Raw genomic sequence first — 16,088 nt, forward strand, 5'->3', positions numbered from 1 at the left:
ACAAATGCCCACGTCATGCTAATCACTACGTTACCGCCAGGAAGTCATTCCTGTTGTCGTTGTCCTGGCTTCTGTCCTGTCAGCTGTGCAATGAAATATATATTCTTCAACAATCTTGCACAGTGTCCTAAGCGGTCGCGTTTTATTGCGGGTTAAACGTAACGTTGTCGTGCAAGGAATATTAATCCGAGAACTTTAAGAGCTGCGTTCTGCAAAAAATCCGGTGTCAGCGTCAGACGTCGTTTAACGAAAAATAATTCCGAACCACAACCATGCAGGCCCTTCGCGTGGCGTAGAGGCCTTGGAAAAATTCCCCAAATTAACATGCGCCAGAAAAATCGTGAAGTACGACCTAAACACAGCCTACAGGCATGATAGCCTCGAACTGTAATTTGAATATAACAGAAAACATTCTGTCACGCGGAAACTCGAGCACGAACCCCTTTTCCAGCGTTTCTACCATTCATAGAGCTGCGCGACTCGCTCGGTTCCTTGCAACGACACCATCCAGATGGAGCTCGCTTCCGCGCAACCGCAAGAAAGCTGCGGTCTGCGGAAAGCGTGACAAGCATTCAGGGATTTCTGAATGTAATCGCGTTCCACTCTTAAATGCGAGGCTTAAGCGTCCGCCAAATTTTTATAGCATGTTACATCACGTCGAATTGCTGAATTATATCTAGCGTTCTTCCGACGCTTGCGATGCTTCTGCCATTTCCGCGTGCTGTTAGCGCTTATTGTCAGGCAAAAAATATAAGTATTGATAACACAATCATAGAACTCGGAAGATCCGTAGTGTTTCCTTTTTTTTTTTTCAGAACAGCAAAGTGTTCACGAGGAACACCCAAAGCAACGAATATTACTGCGATGAAACATTTAATCGAACTATCCTACTGGCTGCTCCTCGGCGTACGCATGTGTGTACGTTCTCATTTTCCTTTTTCTTCGATGTCTGGATTATTGCCAGTGCAATTGATTTCTCGAGAGAGTTCTCGGAAGATGGCTTCATTCTTTCAAATTTTTCTTGAATAGTTCGTCGTTATAGACGCGTTGTTGCTTTTGATGTTGACGCACCTAATGGTGCTTCAGCATCGGTGCATTCTCCTCCCTTTTTTTTTATCACTTTGACTTTTCTTTTTCGTATATCTCCCCAGCCCTTTAACCCTGTTGGAGACCACCGCAATATGCCTCTCCGGCCGAATTCTCCACATTGATTATGACTGCATTTTCTCTTGATTAGTCATCGGTCGTTGCATGGCGTCCAAGCATGTGTGCGACCGCTTGTCGAGTCACCTGTTTATTAGCTAAGGGATTTACTGTTACGACGAGTGGGCAACAGCAACTCCTTTTCGTCGAATGCGTTTTACACGTTTGCCACACTTTGGGTGGGCGGGTCATAATACCAGAAATAATATTCCGCGTGCGGCTTGCAGACATTGCGGCGGCGAAGAGACTATCGAACACGTGCTTTGCCACTGTCCTCGATACAGCGCGCACCGGCTGTCACTAGCGACCGCGTTGGCACGCCTTGACGACAGGCCACTTTCAGAACAGTCAGTTTCGGAATGCCGACGTGAACTGTCGTCGCAGCAAAAGTCGGTCAAGGCTCTGTTGACTTTTCTACGTGACAGTGGCCTATTAGAAAGACTATAATGACCCCGTTTCGTCCCTTTTCATATTTTTTTCTCACGCTTTTATTTTTGTCATGCTCTTCTTTCCGTCTTTACTTCCCCTTTCCCTTCCCCTAGTGCAGGGTAGCAAACCGGACGTTTTAAGTCTGGTTAACCTCCCTGCCTTCCTCTCATTTGCATCTCTCTCTCTCTCTCTCCGCGTGCATATATTTTTCTTTTTTTACCTGCACTTGGAAGACTTTCAAATCAAATGGCTTTCTTCGGCTCTTTCGCCCGTTTTTGTGGTAGGTGGGTCGTGGTCGGCAGCCGGACTTTCACCGCCTGTACAGACAAAGACGCCGATTAAAAGGCAACTGAGTTTATGGCCGAACGCAAATAGTAAATAGACCAGATTTTAAAAAAGACAGAAAAGACACCTCTAGTGAGAACGTAGTTCTTACGTACTTATGAGTTCTAGATATAGTATTTGCAACGGTAAAATAAATAATTTGGAAATTTTCCTTAAAAACCTAGGGCTATTGAGAACGTTGGGAAAAGAAACAATCAATGTCAATGCGATAGTAGAACTTGGCTCCGTCGAAGACGTGGCTGCATAACGTGGTCGCAGAGTTGTGTGCGCAAGCGAATAGTGGGGCCTCTTGGCAACTGCTGTTGCACGTGAGTTTCGGGGCACCTGAAAGTTTAGACGCTGCGGTGGAGCGCTGTAATTAGCCTGCGTTCCTCTTCTCCCGCTGCCCCGCCCCATGTTGCGGCTGCAGGAGATGGCCCCGGCACCGTTACAGATGTACTAGTTAACAGCTGTAGGGTAGCAAACTGGACTCAGTCTGGTTAACCTCCCTGCCTTTCCATCTTCCCTTCTCTCTCTTTAGTTAACAGCTCTTCTGTCTAAGGAATTACGCAATGAAACAACAAACGGTAACTAACTGCCCTCAGTGTGACAAATATACGCTTCCAATCTCATCATTCTTTTAATAAAACAAATAACATTATAGAAGCGTCTGGTTATTTCGCTTACATTGACAGCCATGACCGGTGGTTTCCCGACAAGTATTTTTTTTTTTCGGAGTGTCATATCTCGCTCTACCCCTACATCATAGAGCAAGGCCGGCATTCTATGTTTTAGGAAAACGAGTCGAAAGCTGGCCTGAGGCCACTTTGGGACTAAGACCTTTATACCTCTACTGCGAAGATATAGAAGGCACATTTCACTAAGCCTATGTGCGCCTCCGCTAGCAGCAAATTATATTTGAGAGAGCTAGCCGATTGTTTCCCAGTGCACCAGCATTTCCCACCACGTACTCTACGGTTTATTTGTTCTTGTTTTATTTTTATTAGTTTTCTTGCTTAGTTTCTTATTAGTCCAAACTCGGCTTATTCCCAATGTTTTACCTGTTCACTGCGCTTTTTGTCGGTTCCTGCGGTAATGTCCACTTTTTGAGTTGGACGCGCTAACCACTGCGCTCTCGTTTAAGATTTGCGCTTGGTAATATTTTCCAGGCTTGTGCATATATACTCTGAGAGTGGTGGCGTCAGTGCATGCATTTTGGAGGCTATGGCAGCAATACTGTAGTTGGCGAGTACAATGTTCCGTGCAACGCAAAGAAGTTGTTTTTCATAACACGGCGGGTAAAACCTGAGATGCTGATGTTGTCTCAGTAAATGAGTGAAACACTGGAGAAACCAATGAGAAGCTCACGAGTTTTCTTGACGCATTATTATAGGGGTACATTCATCAACGTACATCTTTACAGCTTTATATCTTGCAAATACGTGTGATCTAGAGCCCTTCGACCATATTCTATTCCATTGCAGATGTACGGTCTTTGCCATTCTTCACTTTCACTTAAACGTGGCTGCTGCAGCTATGGATTTATAAATGTTTCCTCTTCTCACTTCTGCCGAAGGTCTCAAGTGCAGGCCGGCAATTCGCAATAAAAAAATAGAAATCTCGCTTTCCTTGGCGCACCTGACCTGCTTATGTTTTTGCTTCATTTCCATCGATTCCGTCTCCCTTACTTTTCGTTCTGCCTTCATCAGTTTCTCGTTCTTTCCACCTCTATCTTGTTTCTGTTGTCTCGTTTCTTTTCACCTTCCCTCTCGCCGTCTATGCAGCGACTCGAAAAGCGCGGTCTCTCGCTCATTGTGTGTGGCTTTTCTCCTGACATCGCATCATCAAGCATCCCCGACATGCGCAGTAGCTGAACACGGCCCTGCAGATTCTTTCGCGCGCCGCCAAAGAAGTTGCGGTGGCGGTGAGGCAAAGAGGCAGGTGTGGTGATGGGGGTATCCTGTACTTCGCGAGCGCCCGGCGCCTTTGCGGAGTTCTCCGTCACACTCAGAGAGGAGACAGCGCATATTTCAAAGCGGGCGCGCGAAACACGACATTTCCGACAGGGCACCTTATGGTAGCGGCGCTCGCTGTTATGCGGGTGCCGAGGCGAACGCACCGCCGCACGCACGAGAACGAACGCCGAGGGCGAAAAATAACGCCACACAGATTTGGAATTTTCTAGATGGGAACTACCCCTGCTGCGTAAAAAAGAAAACAGAAAGAAAAGAAAACGGCGAGGGAAGGGGGGTGGGCGTAGGCGAAAGAAATAGGAGGCACTCTGAACTCCACACGCGCTTTATTCGTGCTCGCCAGGGCTGCCGAAAAAGTTTGAGGCCGTTCTTCACGGGTTGTTTACTTTTTCTTCTTATTTGCATACTTTTCTACGAAGCAGTGCATCTTTACAGAAACTCCTAAACCAAGCTAATTAACCGAATTAATTATAATTATTTAAACCAACGTAAGCTAAGCAAGGATATTGCTGCCATTGTCAACACAACTCCGTGAGCGCGAGCGTGAAGTAATTCTCCATAAGATTATTTCTCATCCTCATCGCTAGGTTTTTCCCGGATATGGGAGCCCACTTATGCGTTTAGCAAATTCTCTAGCTAATTCGACATAGTCATGACCACCCCCCCCCCTTTTTTTTTCCGCTACATTCTTGAATAGCTGAATGTTGACGCACGGAACGCAAGAAGTATGTTGCTTTAAAAAAAGGTAGGCTCTCGAGTACGCTGAGGTCGACGTCAAAATTTTCGCATAACATAAACAGTGAAAATAAACAAAGTGTATTTTTGCAGAGAAATTCTTTCGGTAATTGTGTGGGCCCCTTCGTGCCATTTATTTACTAACGTGGCTAGGGCTAGGTTATCGACACACTGCCACGGCTACCTGGAATAGGGTGGCCGCCCACTTCCGGGGCATCAACAGCTTGGTATCTCAAATAAAGTTTATTCATTCACTCACGTGACTATTTGAGAAGGCGTTGCCATCAAAAGGTGACACCGCTGACTCCTCTTCACACGAGAAACATAAAAATATATGTCACACGTCACAGATGAAACAGATTTCACACGTCACAGAAGAAACACATGCAAAGATGACATAAACACAAAAATACTCAGAGCACAAAACGCCATAAGAAAGAAAGAAAGAAAGAAAGAAAGAAAGAAAGAAAGAAAGAAAGAAAGAAAGAAAGAAAGAAAGAAAGAAAGAAGGAAAACCTATCACGTAGCAAGCACTAGCTGTTCTAAACAAAAATTTAACAAGAGAAAAAGAGTTGAAACTTGCATAGAAAAAGAAATGCCGCTTGAAGCGCCTTAAAAAATAATTCATAAGATGTTTTTGTGGGGACATGGTTAAGTGGGATACATAAGGCGGAGAGGTTGGAAAACGCATATGCGTCTGCGAAGGCTTAAAAAAAACAATAGAAGGTATGTGCTACATCGTACTCGCATCCGTTTTTAGTCGAGTTGTTTCCTCGTCTCGTTAGTTCAGCGGTGGTCTCTATCTGCCCTCTCGTGGGCCTCGTCGTTTACCCAGCTTCGCCCTTCTTCGTCCGGTCCTCTCTGTCGAGTTTCAAGCATGGCTTCTCGCTTTCGCGGACAGGAAGTGCGACTTCCTCGAGCGGGCCCCTTGCAGACGCCAGAGAAAATAAGCGTAGCTTTTCCTTCCGTTCCAGCAAGCGCTGCGGAAGCCGGAATTTCTGAACAAGCTCTTTCACTTGCCTCTAAATAGTTTCCGGCCTTCGCTAAAACTGCCTCGAGAGCTTTCGTTCATTGCTACGGAGCAAGAAAGTACAAAAAAACATAAAAGGATAAAAAAAAGAACAATACAAAACAAGTGTTGTTGTATGCTGCTGCGCCGTTCTTGTGAAAGCATTCATTCCGCTCTTCTCAGTAGCTTTTCGTGGGAGATAAAAAAAAAAGTAACAAAGAAACAAGGCACAGCTCGGACTCCTTATGTTCGTCAGCAACGTACGATGTTAATGTCGGTCAACTTTTTTTTCGTTAGCAGATATTGCAGAGAGGTGTATGTCCACAAGTAAAATTTCCTCTGAGAATAGGTGCCACAGATCAATAGGAGGTATGCACTGAGCTCGACCCGCGAAGCGGCGACAGTGTCGCTGGGGCAGCCGCACCATATTGACGGTCGGGGTGTATCGAAAAAAATGGCAGCGGTCTTACTCGCGCAAACATCTGATCCCTATCTTTTGGCCCGCGGTTCGCCTTGTTTTCTTATCCAGTCGCTGATATACAAGCAGGACGTTTCAGTGTCTCGAGCGCAGTGCTGTTCTATGTATACGAACAGGTCTACGTACAATGTTTACGTATCCGGACAGACTACGCTCCGGCGTGGCCGTGCGTCAACTGAGCTTCGGTGTCGCGGTGAACTGTGCTATGTTCGGATGCAGCACTCACACAAGAAAGAAACTCGGTGATAGGAATATGTTGTTCAGGTTGGGTTCCTCTCGACACGTGGTTATTCCTCTTCTTAACTGCAACCTTAATGTAAAAGAGCACAGCAGCTATGTGCGAGCACGCCTCTGCCAGGCCTGTCTTGCAGGCGCAGTGTGCCGCCAGATCCCCGCCGTTTTATTTTGCGAGAAACCATGGTGCGAGTGGCTTTTCATCGAATGATTGTGATTGACAAACCTGGGAGGGCAAAAAAAAAAGGACTGTTTTGGCAAGACCAGAATAATTGACGTAACATAAAAATTGCGAAGGCTGTGTAAAATCAGTGTTTAGTTCTCGGGGAGGGGGGGGGGGGTCTTTTTTTTTTTTTCATTGAAGCAAATTTAACGCTATCCTTTGACGACGCATGTGGACAACGCGGTGTAAATTCTGTAATGAAGGCGATCATGTTACGCGAGCACTTTGACGCGCGGCTGCTGCACCCAGCCGTTCGTCAGATTATTGTGGCCTTCCATCGACTTGTAGGATTTCGATTGCTCGCGGGTCGCGAAGCTCGTTGCATTCGCAGTGTAATCCTTGATGTCTGCGACGTCCACGCGAGGCAGTAGTCCGACATCGCGCCGAAGCTGGTCTTTGAGTTAGAGCTGGTCGACACAGTCGCCCGAGCGCACTTCGTTTTCATAATGCGATTTTTCGGATTCACTCAGCCCACGCACGTACGTGCTTAGACCCATCGTTGACCTAAGACGTACTACTCGGTAGCCAAGTCTGAAAGGCACATTGAAAAGGTCCTTTGACGGTTCGTGCGCATCGGTGGGTCACTTGGCGACGCAGGCCTGCTCGCGTAGGCAGCGCGAACTTGCGACCGCAGTTATGGCGGCCTCCGCGGATGCCGCTAGCGCTCCTAGCGGATGACGTCATGTGCATACCTCCTATAGGAGAAGAGAGAAAGGAGATATACGTGAAGATTAGGTACGAAGTGGTACGAACAAGTCGAATGCAGCACAAATGGGAGAAAGAATGGAGGAACTTGACGAAAGGTAGTCTCGTACAGTATCTAGAAGAAGGAGCGAAAACTTAACGCAGTGGAAGCGGCACGTGCTGATGGCGCAACAGATACTACAGACGTGAGGCACGTTTGTACCTACATAGAGTAACATATTAAAGGATAAGGGTGAGGAGAGAGAATCACGGAACGAAATGAAACGCAAAACACACTGTTGAAAGTTTACAGTTCCGCCTGACGTCCCAGCCATTTTGATGAAGGCGGGTCACGCAAGCTACTGCAACAGTGCATCAACGCGTGTCTGCTAAGTTGTACAGCAGCTAACAAACTTGAGAACGAAGTATTGGTGGCTTGCTTCGCGGTATGTGTGCCGCCTTTCTGTACTGCGCTGCCGAGCTCGGACTTGGCAAAACAGCGTAGGCGAAGAATGCACACTTAAATTTTTTGCCGAAGACCTGTTGGTTTTTACTCACAGCGCACAATAGATATGCGTGTCCGGAAGCGCTCCTATATTTCTGTCCGTGTCTTTTAAAGATGCAATGACGTTTGATTAGACCCTAAGTGCTAGCGCCGAAACACTCTTGCGCTCGTCTAGTGACTTGTATTTTAAGTATGACTGTTGAAGTTTGATAAGAGAGACGGCCATGTCGAAATTTTGTTTGAGCAACGTTGACAACAACACCAACAAAAGTCGTATGATGTTGCCTCGCAATTGCTGCACAGTTTGGAGAACAGTATCAGTTAGTTGTAGCACACCACCTGCACAATATATATATATATATATATATATATATATATATATATATATATATATATATATATATATATATATATAGTAAAGCACTGAAGTACACTGCAGCCGATTGAAATACTTGTACATATTCCTGGGAAATTCAACTGATTATAGTCGATAATGTTTTCCACATGCGAGTAGTTGAGAGGGAGTATACAGAAATATAATAAAATCTAGGGAGGTTGCCATCAAAGGAGTATTTTGCTACATTGCAACTGGTCAAGCGCAAGAAAAGAAAAGGGAAAAAGACGTGAAAGAAATGCAGGCAGGTCGCCCAGAGGCGCGTTCTCTTCGATACCTTACGCAGAGAAATTAGATTAAGTTATGGTAAGAAAAAAAAAACGAAAGAAAAACAACTGCGTGTGTCGTTTAGAAATGCACATCGAAACTACTGTCGCTTACTGTGGTCCGTGGACTTCAAGGCTTCAGTAAGGCACGTAAGGCCTGTATCCACGGTCAAAGTGCTTTTGTCGCCGTGAGTGATCTTGACGTAACCAGGTGTGGAGTAGAGCATCACGCAGATATACGTGTAATTGGTAGGCTGTTATTGGCAGAGTTGTCATGAAACAGGTGCAAAAGGTCAGGACTTTGTAGTGAATGTCTTACCCCACTTTATGACGTCCACCTCCGCTAATACTATGCTGTCAAAGTGAGAAATTGAGCACTCTTTTTTTACATTTCCCGCACAGTTCTAAAAACTTGTTTATTCTCATTTGAAACGCTGGTGTTCATGCAGATATAGTCAGTCATAACTATGCTAAAAGAAGGGTTGCGTATAATAATTACTGTTGTGCCACCTTTCGTGGAATGCTTTAATATTTTTTTCGTAATAGACGTATTCATAAACTTTAGTTATATTCATCTCTCATTTTCACTGTGGGATAATTATTATTTCCCAGTTAAGGAGTTCAGAGCCACAGGAACCGCTGAGGTCTGTTGTTTTCTTATTCTTTTTTTCCGTTGTAATACAAGCATGACGGGTAACTGTGGCCGAGAGTTTGTACTGAAGGTTTTGTTTTTCTTCTTCTGGCGCTGACCTGTATGTTTTTCGTACTTTGATTCATTATTATTTCTAAAAGGAAGCAGCTGTTGCCCGATTGGAAAGTTGACAAGGAAGGAAGGAAGGAAAAAGTGGAGAAGGAAAGGCAGGGAGGTTAGCCAGTTTAGCTTAACCGGTTTGCTACCCTACACATGGGAAAGGGATGGGGGCGATGAAAGATGGGGAAGGGAGAGAGAGAGCACATAGCACAGCACACACACATCGTCCGATAAAGTCCATCAATCTGGCGTGGTACGTGAGAAGAAATCTTCATACAAGCCTTCTGTGCCTTTTGTGCCATATTTTCATCCGATCCAAAAAACTTGTTCCTCTTTATATATAGGGTGTTTCAGCGAACACCTTAAAAAATTAAAACATTTCTTATGGCAGATAGCACAATTTTAGTGCATGAGCTGGTCTACTCGAAGAGGCGGACTTTACTAGCACAAGAAATTGAAATGCATAACGACTTAACAACAAAAATTTTCTAATTAAGTATTTATCTTTTTACCTTGTGGTACATATTGCAATTTACAAGTTCTAACGAGCGAGACGGCGAGGCATATTCACTTGAAGAGAATTGTGTGGATGACACTATTCAGGAGATACGCTCCATCAAGCTTGCGCTAAAAATGCGCTGTCGTTCCGCTTACTTTGTTAAGGAAACGTCGTTTTATGCGAACTAAGCGCAAAGAAAGAAAAAAAAATATGACTCGACATAGCGGCCTTGCTAAAGCGGATGTCCAGCGAAGCTGTGAAAAACCGCCACTACCAGTGCTGAACGGGTATTCATTATAAATACGAAATCATTATATGGGCCATGAGTTAAAAATCTGGCGTTAAAATCCGATGGTACCAAAACCGATGAGATCAAGTGGAGACGTCAGGTTTGACTTGATGACGAACGTGATTACGTCATGACCTCAAACCTCGCGTGATGATGCCATCACATCAAAGGTCACGTGATAACATCAACATGTCAAACGTTACGTTACGTGATAAGGGAATCGTCACGTCACGTGATGACGTCATGTGATGCCTCTTGGAGAAGCAGCGCACTGTGCGCTTCCCACTTCTTTGCACTGTCTCTGGGATCGGCCTACATTTTTGTGTGAGCACCCTGCATGCGGGCCCGAAAAATGTCGACCAAGTAGAGGCTAACAGCTTCGCTGTAAAATAACTGGAAAGCCAACCCATTTATCGGCAAAGTATTCGCATTTCTCCGCAATTGCCGTGCGACTGGCACTTTGCCTGTATTCGCGGGCTTCTTTCATGCTCAGAAAAACACTTTTCTGTAGCGCGCATTGAGCAACAGAAAGCTATATCGGGAGCTTTTCATGTTAGTCTACAATTTTCTCATTGACACTTTTCATCTCATCTAATAGAATTATGCTATTGGAGAACATTATTATTTAATTAAGACTAATTATATATTTAGGCGGAATGGAAGAGATAATTTGACTATCTCCAAATGACGGCAAACAACATTACCTCGGTTCTGTCCAGCCATAGAAATAGGAACACGCTGTCAAGTCGTGCCTGCGAGCTGATGCAAATTAGCCGTTTAATTGAATCGCATATGAAGGGCTGATAAGCTCCTTCAGACATTCATCGACATTCATCCTGTCATCGCGGTAACGAAGTGTGTCGCGGCTGTTGACCCACTCACCCGAATGCGCGTGACCCGCCGTAGTCCTCTGTAGCCCCAGCTCCCCCCGATTCACCGTCGGAATGCTCCGTTCGCTCAGTGTATCGCTCCTATATGCCATTCGGGCAATGACGTGAAAGCAAACGTGTTAGCTGTCTCATGGCACCACCGTGACAAAATTTCGCGCAGCACGCTTACGTCTAGCGCGAGAGTCAGTCAAATATGAACAAGGATTATCAAGTTCCCAGGGCCACGCTCTAGCTCAGTCTTCCCGAATACACGCGCACACGCAGAAAGACGCGAAAAAAAAAAAAAAGAGAGGAAAGTCAGATTTTAGGTATGGGTCCCGGCATAATCGCGGGGCGAACAGTGAGCGCGCAGCGCTAATGACATCGCCGTTAATTAAACACTAGTCTAGTGTACACAGCGGCGCGCACATGCGACTATGGTGATCGGGAGCAGCAATCCGTGCTCCGGAGGTCGTCGGGCCGCGCCATAAATGCACGCAGCTTCGTCAGATGATTCTAATTCCCCCGAGCGGGCGAATCGGGTCTTGTTCTTTTCATGGCGCCTGTTCGTCTAGTTCTCGCTTGATCCCCGCTCCCGATACTCTTGCCGAGAGTTCTCGCGAGCAAATGAGGCAATCTGGCTGCAGCGCGCGCTCGTTTGCATAAGCACTCGCCGTATACGGTGACTCCCGCATGCTGGGTCAGCGCGCGGGGGCTCGAGCTTGCTCGAATCGCAATCTTTGCACTCCCGGAATGGCGCCCTACACTCCCATCCCGCGGGAGAGTTCGCAGCGCCGATGCCGCCGCTGCCGCGTGTCGTACGCAACCGCGGCATGTTTCTCGCAGCGTTCTGCGTCCCTGGAAAGCGATGTTCGAACATCGTTATGTTGGAGGTATTGCGTGACGGGGAGAGGGGGAACAGGAGGCAGGCAGCGTTAGTGGGGGCCAGCTCTTCGTCCGCTATTCGACCACCGTAGCCACTACGGGCGCCGGTCCCGAGAAAACGGAATTTCAGATGCGGCTACATTTGATGGCCTCCTAGGGTTCGCTTTCTTTTCTTCGGGAAAAGTGGGTTACGTCGTTGGGTGGACGCCGGAGCGAAGGTCTGTCAGGGTTTTCTATTGTGTGAAGTGGGATTGGGCAACAATGGTCCTGGGATGCTAGGCACAATGGCACGAGTTTGGCAAAGTTGGGGATCACTGCGAGCTCCGGCGACGCCCGCAGATGAATGAGCTGATGGTATCGAGACACACAATTCAATCCACAGCCTACCTCTAGTTGCACTGGGTTATCTAGATTCACTCTTGGATTATCATCACTTGGGCGTTACCTCACAGGCGAATGAAAACGAAGGTGTCACGTAGTCAAAGCGTCGATGCCTTCTTTCATCGGTTTATCGTTCCACCCAGTGCATTACCTGTGCAAGTAAGTTATCGAAATATGTGATCTTCTTAAAGTATTCGAAAGAAAGGACAGCGTTGACGTGAGAATATGACCCGTCTTCACTGTGCTCATTCGACCGTGGATAGACAGACAATGTCCGAAAGAGGAGACACGCCTGTGACGCACCCCAGAAAAGCTCGGCAAGCGGCTTGCGCCGAGTGTGCAGATAGATAGGGGGACAGTTATGCTAATGCGATATCGCGATATCGCTTTGATAACAATAAGTGGCGCTAGCGCGTAACGTTGGCCAGTATTGTGCGCTGGAAACGAGGAAGCGGTGTGCGCTGGGTGCACGCGAATTTGCATACGTGGCCCTACCTCGACATCTTATTAATACGAAAGCATTATACACCCCATGAAGCGCAAAATCCAGCGTCCGTCCAGCGTTAACATCTGATGGTACCAAAACCCATGTGACCAAGTGATGAGGTCACGTTCCCGGCTCTGGACCTGCTGCGGCTCGCACTGCGAAATCCCACGCTGAACAGTCCGGCGAACGCCGTGGCCAACAGCCCAAAAATTGAGTTTGCCCGATTCGAAAATTGAGTTGGCCCACGTTCAAAAGCGGCGTCGTCCACTCCCAAAATAGACTTGACCCACCCGAAAAATTTGGGCTGTCCCCACCTAAAAAATTTACTTTGCCCAATTCGAGCACCTGACAAAGCGAAAAGTATCGCGCGGAAGATTCGTACTGCTTTTGCATTCAAGGCACGTAAGGAACTTAAGTGCTGCTGTAACTTTTTGGCTGCTGATTTCGAGCGTCTCGCGCTATCTTTGTTCACTGACTGCCTTTCGAGCAAACAACTCAGACCAGCGAGAAGCTCGGGGCATCCTGCATAGCACCCCTGGTGGGTGTACATGAAATGTGATAACAGGCCATGCTAGCAACCGAGCCACTGATTATGTGCACTCACGATCAGAGTTGCGACATTTGCTCACAAGTCTGAAGGACGGAACGCGCTTAAGAATAAGATGCGCGAAGACTTAAGGATTATGGCTTTTTTTTCTTCTGTACTGTAAAAGAAAAATAACTGTCCTGGTGTGCTGGCCTCTCTCGGTCCTACTAGCAGACGAGGTTCAAAGAATAGTGTTGCACCGTGCAAGCTGTGTATCTGTCTACATTTGTATTGTTTTCTTATTGTCCGTGTCGCTTTTTGTGAAACGCGGTGTGCACAGACATGTAACCACGTAAGCGTGCACTTGGGGTCATAGAATGAGAAAACAGGTAAGCGAGAGTGCGAACTAGTTCAGCGGTTCTCTGGTGTCAGTGCTGTTGACTTTAACGCTATTGGGACAAGCAGGCAAGGAAAGCAAGGGATCTCAATCAGGCCCAGCCCAGTTGGCTACCCTGCACTTGTGAAGGGAAAGAGCTGTGGGGAGGGGGGGAATTTCGAGAAGGAGATTAGTTTAAAAATAATTTTTGGGATGATAAAAATTAGATTGTTTAAGCACCGGTAGTGGAGCATTAACGAACAGCTCCGAAGCTCCTTCGCACTTCTGGTGTTTATAGATCAGGAGGCTTGCCACAATAGATTCCGCTGGTCACACAGCGCGTATGAAAAAACACTTGAAATTCAAACGTACACGATGGTCAAAGGTTAAGGGTAACGCTCTAACATCGGGCTCCGACTTTGCTAGCGCTCTAGCTGCAAAGTTTTGCGAAAGCTATGTCATTTCACTGCACATATGTGCACAAAGAAGCCAGCGCCACTCAACACAAATTATCTGCTAAAAATCCTGGTGATTATACACTTCCCAGAGAGAAAAGAAAGATTGCACGTTCTTTACACTCACGTGTTCCCTTTAACAGGCGACTGCTCTGTAAAAATGACGCCTTGCGCATTCCTTAGCGTACACAGAGCAAAACGAAAGCGCTACCGCAACTCCATGCTGCGTGTGCAATGCTGCAGCCACGTATAGCCGGTGTAAAGGGAGGAGGCTTCAATAAACGACCTCCGCTCCGCGGGATGGCCGTGCTGCGGCTTGATTCAATTAAGATCGTCCGCGCGGGATAATTGCGCGAGTCGTGTATTTATATGCTGCAGGCGTGGGTCCGAATGAACGCACTGCGCGACTGTTTCTGGTATCAACAAAGCGCAGCTTGGTACGCTGCTGCAGTTGAGGCAGTTCCTATTCAAAGGTCTTTATATCGTGCAGCGGCCAAGCAAAAAGGCAATATTCCAGAAGGAGTAACAATTGCTGAATGTTGTTCAAGAGGGCTTCGCAGCAGTTTGTCAGTGATTATATGCATCTAATGCAGCGATAGTTTGAATGTTTAAAGTAGAGTGGTGCGCACCATTCACAATTATTGGGTGTCAGAGATTTGGTGGCGCTATTCGTAATTGCGAATTCGATATTTATTTTATAGGAGAAAAAAAAGAAAGCATATAATTAATGCCGTCAATAAACGAAAAGCTTCGTTTCATTTCTTCCCTTCATTTCTCGCACTCATTCCTTTGATTCAGTGATTCTTGCGCACCTTTGTGACAGAGTTATAATCCCATCACTTGCTCCGATTATGACGGCACTTTGCATTAAGCCGTGCCCTAAGGTCTTCGCCGCTGCTTCGCTGTTTCTTACGAAATAAAGTCCCTCCAGACATGGTTAAAAAAAAAAAGGCTTTTGCTTACATTTTTGCGCAGTGACGCGATGATTCTACACAGTGTTAACCGTCGTCTCTAGGTGCTCATCAGTGCGTAACCGACACAAATATTCATCCATGTACTGCACTTAGTGTTGTTCGAGGGGGTCTCGCTACTCTGCGTATTTCCAAAACAGCGGCGTTTTCTTCATTCTTTCAGCAAGCGTTTACGCGATACCCTATAGAAGCGATAGAGAAGAGGGTAATGCGGTTTTGAAAAGATGGGAACTGAAGCTAGCTACCGGTTCACGACGAAGGCTAATTCTGTGTTTATTCTCACACACTGGCCACCAACACAAATTAATGTTCTTAGCTGCTTGTTTCCGAAGCAGGTGGCTCTCTATCTTAACATAAGTGGCATACTTGATAATCAGTACGTGGATAACCTAAGTGGATAACTTGATAACCAGTACGCCCCTCAAGACGTGTACGAGGGCGAATCATAAAGCCTTTGCCCCTGGTTTTTTTTAAGCTAAATTACGGCTGTTTATGCGAAGCCAACGTATCCATTCGCAGTGGTGGACGTTCCTCGGACCGGCCCATACTTATGTGCCCGCAATCCCGCGGCACGGCGCTGCTGTCAGTTGTTGAAGATGGCGTCCCTATGCACGTGTACGGCATACGAGCAACGAAGTGCGACTCGTTTTCTATGGAGCAAGGGGCGAACACCCATCGGAATCCACGGGGAAGGCATCCCACGTTTGACAAAAGGTGTCTCGCTTTGAGAAGTGTGAGGTGGCGGTGTTGTGAGTTCGCAAAGGGCCGTAAAGACTTGCATGGCAATGAGCGTTCGGGGAGGCCGCGTGCGTCGCAGACTGACGACAGGGGCATCTCAAATTTAGTCCTGCGATGGGACCAATGTCTGTACCGGTATGCTGACTATGTTGAAAGATACTGTAACGTACTTAAAATAGTACGTTATATTTGTAATTACCTGTACGTACCTTATTTCGGCTAATAAAAAATAGGGGCGGATATTTTCTGATTCGCCCTCCTACTAATAATTGTTACCACATACGTACACTTTTGCACAATGGCAACTTCAGTTACAATCGTGTCATACAAAAGATTTCTCCAGTCTCGCGTCGCATTTCTAAATGCAAGAATTAAAGTATTATTTAGCTAAATATACATTGGGA

At 46.4% G+C, this 16,088-nt stretch overlaps 1 protein-coding gene across 1 annotated transcript in view; it reads left to right on the forward strand.

Moving 5' to 3' along the window:
* The window catches only part of LOC142572017 (cyclic nucleotide-gated channel alpha-3), a 373,120-nt gene that overhangs the window by 335,322 nt on the left and 21,710 nt on the right, over positions 1-16,088 (forward strand). The gene's annotated exons all lie outside the window — the stretch shown is intronic.

This window comes from Dermacentor variabilis, chromosome 2 (assembly GCF_050947875.1).
Source record: "Dermacentor variabilis isolate Ectoservices chromosome 2, ASM5094787v1, whole genome shotgun sequence".
Taxonomy (NCBI): domain Eukaryota; kingdom Metazoa; phylum Arthropoda; class Arachnida; order Ixodida; family Ixodidae; genus Dermacentor; species Dermacentor variabilis.